A 6,000-nucleotide genomic window follows, 5' to 3' on the forward strand; every position below is an offset into this window, starting at 1 on the left:
AACCAAGGCAGGCAGCTTTTACCTTTTTAGACAAAGAAAGAATAAATCTGTGAGGAATTGACAGGACAAAGAAACTTAGGCTTGAATGCTTAATTGGGGAAGAATATAAGCAGAGTTTGGGTTTGGGGGTAGTAAAGTAGCAAAGAAGTAACAGCGTTTGTTTGTACAGGCTTCTCAGCCCTGAATTCCCTGTCTCTGGTGATAAAGATGTCTCTCTCCTGGTACACAGAGAGTAAATTTTGCATGGGAGAATTATTTCCTGCTTTCAAGGAGGACAGAGAAGAGGAGGGTCAAAGTGTTCTCACATCAGCTGTTTCTCAAGTGACTTTAATTCAAAATAATCAATATGCCACTGTGGCATGTTTTGGGGTGGCCTGCTCTGAGCCCCAGCAATAGAAATCACATTATTACTTTAAATGTCTTATCTGATCACTCTGTAAACCAAGTTTAATAATTGGTCTCTCTGTGTTTTCTGAAAGTAATGAAGGTTCCTGCCAAGATACAAAACAACAGATGGTACAAAATAAGCTCAGACTGATAAAACAACAGGTACGTGCGTTACCACAACTGAATTCACCAATAAGATCTGCCTGGTCATCTTCTCAGTGCGACGCTAAAAAAAGAACAATTTGGTATTTAATCCTGAACCAAGATTTGTGGAAATCCCAAAAGAAATCATTTGGCTCTTCCAAGAACATGAGCCTCCAGAGGCGAGGGACTATATTACAGCCAACACCACGAGACAAAAATATACCAAAGAAACACTTAACGATGAAAGACAATACGAACACAGCTTTGGATTTATTCTATAAAGAATTTTCCTTCTCTTTTGCCTTTTACCAAAACACACCAAAATGTGAAAACTGTAAGAGTTCCTGGCCTGACTGACACTCTGATTACGGGCTGTGAGACCCTGAGCAGAGGATCCAGTTGAGCCATGCCCAAACTCCTGACACAAGGAAACTACGATATAATACATTTGTGTTGGTCTAAGCAGCTAAGTTTGTGGTACAGCAATAGAAAACTAACACATAGGTTGCAGTGGGCTGAGTCAAAGTCCAGCTATATGGATGTAAAAGGCCTAAGTTGCCCTATCATTACCTAGATCAAACAAGTTTCATCTCCTCTTCCTATGCCAACAAGTGATGACTTTCTGGATTGCAATGTGGTAGATGGAATAGCTGACCAGAGATGTTCATGCCCGAATCCCTGTATCCTGCGAATATGTTATCTTATATGCCATCTGCAAAGAGGGACTTTGCACATATAATTAAGGTTACGAACCTTAACATAGGGAAATTATCCTGGATTAGCTGGATGGGGCTAATCTAACCACACGAGTTCTTCAAAGTCAAGAGCTTTCTCTGGCTGGAGGCAAGAGAGGTGTAGCAGATAGAGCAGTTGGAGAGTCAAAATGTAAGAGGAACTTGGCCAGCTCTTGTTGAAGGAAGGCCACATGAAAAGCATGAGAAGGGGGACTTCCCTGGTGGCACAGTGGTTAAGACGCTGTGCTCCCAATGCAGGGGGCCCAGGTTCGATCCCTGGTCAGGGAACTAGATCCCACATGCATGATGCAACTAAAGAGTTCACATGCCACAACTAAGACCCAGTGCAACCAAATAAGTAAATAAATATTTAAAAAAAGGAAAGAAAAGAATGAGAAGGAATGAGGGCAGTGTCTAGTAGCAAAAACTGACTCCCAATTGACAGACAACAAGGAAACGAGGTCCTCAGTCCCACACCACAAGGAACTGAATCTGGCTAACAATCTGAATGACCTTGGGAGTAAATTTATCCCCAAAGCCTCCAGGAAGGAACGCAGCTGACACCTTGATTTCAGCCTTGTGACACCCAACAGAGGATCTAGCTGAGCTACATTTTACCTGGGCTGCCAACCCACACAGAACTGGGAGAGAATAAATTTGTGTTACTTTAAGTGACTACGTTTGTGGTAATTTGCTATGGCAGCAATAGCAAATTAATACACAGTGTTCAGGAAGATTCTGAGGCTATATCTGGGTACTGTGGGGAAGTGCTCAATGACTGATCAAAGATATGCGCCAGGGAAACAAGAGAGAGGTGATTTATACGGTCTCCATCTGTGACCCATGATCTCCATGCTCTGCTCAGGGGTAGAAGTCACCTAGCTATTCCTTCTGCCTGCAACGCCTTCCCCCCAGATATCTGCAACGGCTTGCTCTCTCGCCCTCTTCAGGACTTTCCTCAAAAACAATTCACCAGGGGGCCTTTTCTGCCCACCCCAACTAAAATTTCATCCCCTACCCCCTTCCTGGAAACCTTTTACACCATGTCCCTGCTCCATTTCTTCTCTTTAGCTCTCCTCACTTCATAATGTCCTTATTTATTTTGCGTATTCCCTGCCTGTATCCCCACCAGCAGAATGAAACTCCATGCAGACAGAGGTTTTTGTGTCTTTTGTACACTGTTGTATCCCCAGAGCCTAGAAGAGTGCCTGGCATATGAATCTCTGTTGAAATAAAATTACCATTAAAATGAAGAGGCTTTTATCCTGGTTTGTCAAGTTCACACATCCCAACATCTTATAAGGAGAGAATCTCCATGTAATTACAGCTGGCACACATTCCCATGGTGGAGCCTGGTCTCCTATCACAGCCGGGAGCAAGTCACCACACCCCTCATCAGGTCCAAGGAGGACGGAAGGAGAAAATGGTCATAAGTTGCAGATGACTCTTCCTACACTAGTTCTTTAAACTAGGAGGAAGCTGAACAAATAACAGGGTTGGATGTCAAGTCATTTCAAACACACAGGAACAACAACGCCCCGGCACAACTTTCACCTGTATTTCAAAAATTGTTATATGTTGTCATATTTGCTTTCTCTGTCTGTCTCCTGAACCTTGCAAAAATAGTTACAGTTGTCATGACATTTATAACTCTAAAAAATTCCACTATACACCTCCTTAAAAAAGGAGATGTTCCTACATAACCACAATGCTATTACATCTTAATAAAATTAACAATAATGTAATAATATTAGCATATGTCTAGTCCATATTCCAACTTCCGCAATTGTCCCAAATGTATTTTATAGCTATTTTTAGAATAGGTATCTGTTTCATGCATTGCATTTGTTTTGCATTTAGATGCAAAGAAGCTAGTGTTGAATGATTTTACAACTTCCTGGATTCATCAGTTTTCTTAGTCACCTCTACTTAACTCTAGTAAAGTAGTTGTCTAGGTATTACTAGCTATCTCTAGTACTAATATTTCATTCCAACAAGAAATATGAATTTAGGGTTGAGAGGATGGTGTCTTTCAGCTTGGGGACTTTAACTTACGTTATACAAATGAGCCAAAAATGGCCTCGGTCTATTGGCCGCTAGGTGTTTATTTCTTCACTGGAGGCTGAGACCCATTACCTCAAAAGCCTGCTGGAGCCAAACAAATTTTTACACATCCAATTGTTTAAAACATATCCAAATTAACCACATTTTAATCCATTTAGAGCCTGGCTGTTTTACCTTCCCCATGAAATTGTGCCTAACATCTGCTAGCTATCAGTAAGATGAGCCCTGGGCCAATAAGACCACAGGCCACTGCTGCCCTTTGGTGCTCTCTGACCCAGATACTCTCTACGGTGCTGCAAAACAACATCTACAAGTCATCTTTCTGGTTTAGTCTAGGTAGCTCTGGTTAACAAATTACCTAGATTCCACTGGATATCTCTACACTCAACTCGTTATTAGAACAAGGAATAAGAATTTAGACAGAAGATTGTGCACTTCACCTTACTGGTTTGGACTGGTTATTCTAGTTATCACTAGTTATCTATAGCTAACAAATCATCTAGGTCCCCTTACATATCTATGGTACTGTGGATGAAAACTGTCGCCTGCCATATCAGTAAACAAGGGATGTTGCAGCCACCAAGCCAGCAGCCACTACAGCCCCCCACAACGGTGCACCCTGAGGGGATTCAGGATGGAGAAAAGCAGGAAACTGGCCCTAGATCGCTAAGGCGCCTATCAAAGGAATGACTTCAAGGAGCCCAGACTTTTACATCTTCCCATACAGAGAGAAGCGCGTCTCCATAACTTGCGATGTATGGTTTCTTTAATTAACAGTAATCTTTTGATGTTCTGACTACCTGGTTTTTGTTGCAAAAACCCCTGTATATCCTGGCTCCTCCCTTACCTCTTTGGAGTCAGTCCCTCAGAGCAGTCTGAGAAGCTGTCTTCTGGGCTGAAGTCCTCAGTTTTGTCTACCAAATAAAACATAATTCTCAACTTTTATGTTGTGCATTTTTTTCAGTCGACAGTACTAACTCATTATTCCAAAAGAAAATAAGAATTTACATTTTAGCAGAATGTATTTTTCAGCTTTCTGACATCAATGAGTATTAGTAGTTATCTCTAGATATCTCCTGTAAACTAGTTATCTATGTACCACTATTTATCTCAGACTTAGGAGTTCTTTCAACACGAAACATAAAGTTAGATTGAGAAGGATATGTTTTCCAATTCAGGGCTTCAACTCCATATACTAATACTGTTTAGGTAATTAGTAACCTAAGTTCTATTATTTAGCTATATTATTAACTCATTAATCTACCAGGAGAAAAAGAATTTAGGGTCCAGAAGAACGTACATTTAAGCTCCTGACTTCAACTACTTATTCTAGACAGCTCTAAGTAACTAGACACCTAGTGCCAATGTCTATAGTACGAAATCATTACTGCAACAAAAATTAAGACTAATCTTATTCTACTGCAATAAAATACACATAAATAAAACTTACCATCTTAACCAGTTTTAAGGGTACAGTTCAGGGGCATGAAGTACATTCACATTGTTGTGCAGCCATCACCACCATCCATCTCCAGAATTTTTTACCTTCCCAAACTCCATACAAAAACTCCCAAATACCACTTCTCCCAGCCTTTGGGGACTATTGTTCTACTTTCTGTCTCTATAAATTTGACTACTCTGGGTATCTCACATAAATGGAGATCATACAATATGGAATCATACAATATTTGTCCTTTTGTGTCTGGCTTATTTCGTTTAGCTTAACGTCTTCAAGCTTCATCCATGTTGTAGCATGTGTCAGAATTTCATTCCTTTTTAAGGCTGAATAATATTCTATTGTATGTATACATCACATTTTGTTTGCCCATTCATCTGTCGATGGACATTTGGGTTGTTTCCATCTTTTGGCTATTGTGATTAATGCTGCCATGAATGTGTATTCAAGTCCTTGCTTTCAGTTCTTAGGGAACCGCTGTGGAATTGCTGGATCATGTGGTAATTCTATCTTTAATTTTTTTGAGGAACCACTATACCTTTTCTCATAGTGGCTGCACCATTTATATTCCAACCAGTAATACACAGGGTTTCAACTTCTCCACATCTTCACCAACACTTATCTTCTGTTTTGTTGGTAACAGCTATCCTACTGGGTGTGAAGTGGTATCGCATTGTGGTTTTGATAAGCACTAACAGTTAAGAAGAATGTTTTTAGCTTTCTGGCTTCAAATTTTTATTCTGTTTTTATATGATTATCTCTATTTAAATCTTACCTAAGCAACTGTCATTTTCTACATTACTAACTGAATATTCAAAACATAAGAATTGAGCAGAGTGCTTTCTAGCATCCTAGATTCAAACTGTTCTAGATATCTGGTATATTACTTACCTGGTTACTAATAGTTATCTTATTACTGATGCAGCATTTCAATGAGAAATGAGAAGTTTGGGTTGAGAAGATTGTGTTTTCCACATTCTGGCTACAAGTACTTATCTGTAGTTGTCTGTAGTTAGGTAGTTACCTCGTTACCAGTAGTTATCCATAGTACTAAATCTTTATTCCCACAAGAGATAAGACTGTGCTGTGAGGAGTGGTTTTCAACGTCCAGATTTATACAGATTCCTGGTTTTCTCTAGCTATCCATAGTAGACAAATTACCTAGGTACCAATAGTTATCTATAGTCTAACTCAGTACTGCAACAAGAATTAATA

This window comes from Grampus griseus (assembly GCF_964374135.1).
Source record: "Grampus griseus genome assembly, chromosome: X".
In the NCBI taxonomy this organism is placed as follows: Eukaryota; Metazoa; Chordata; class Mammalia; order Artiodactyla; family Delphinidae; genus Grampus; species Grampus griseus.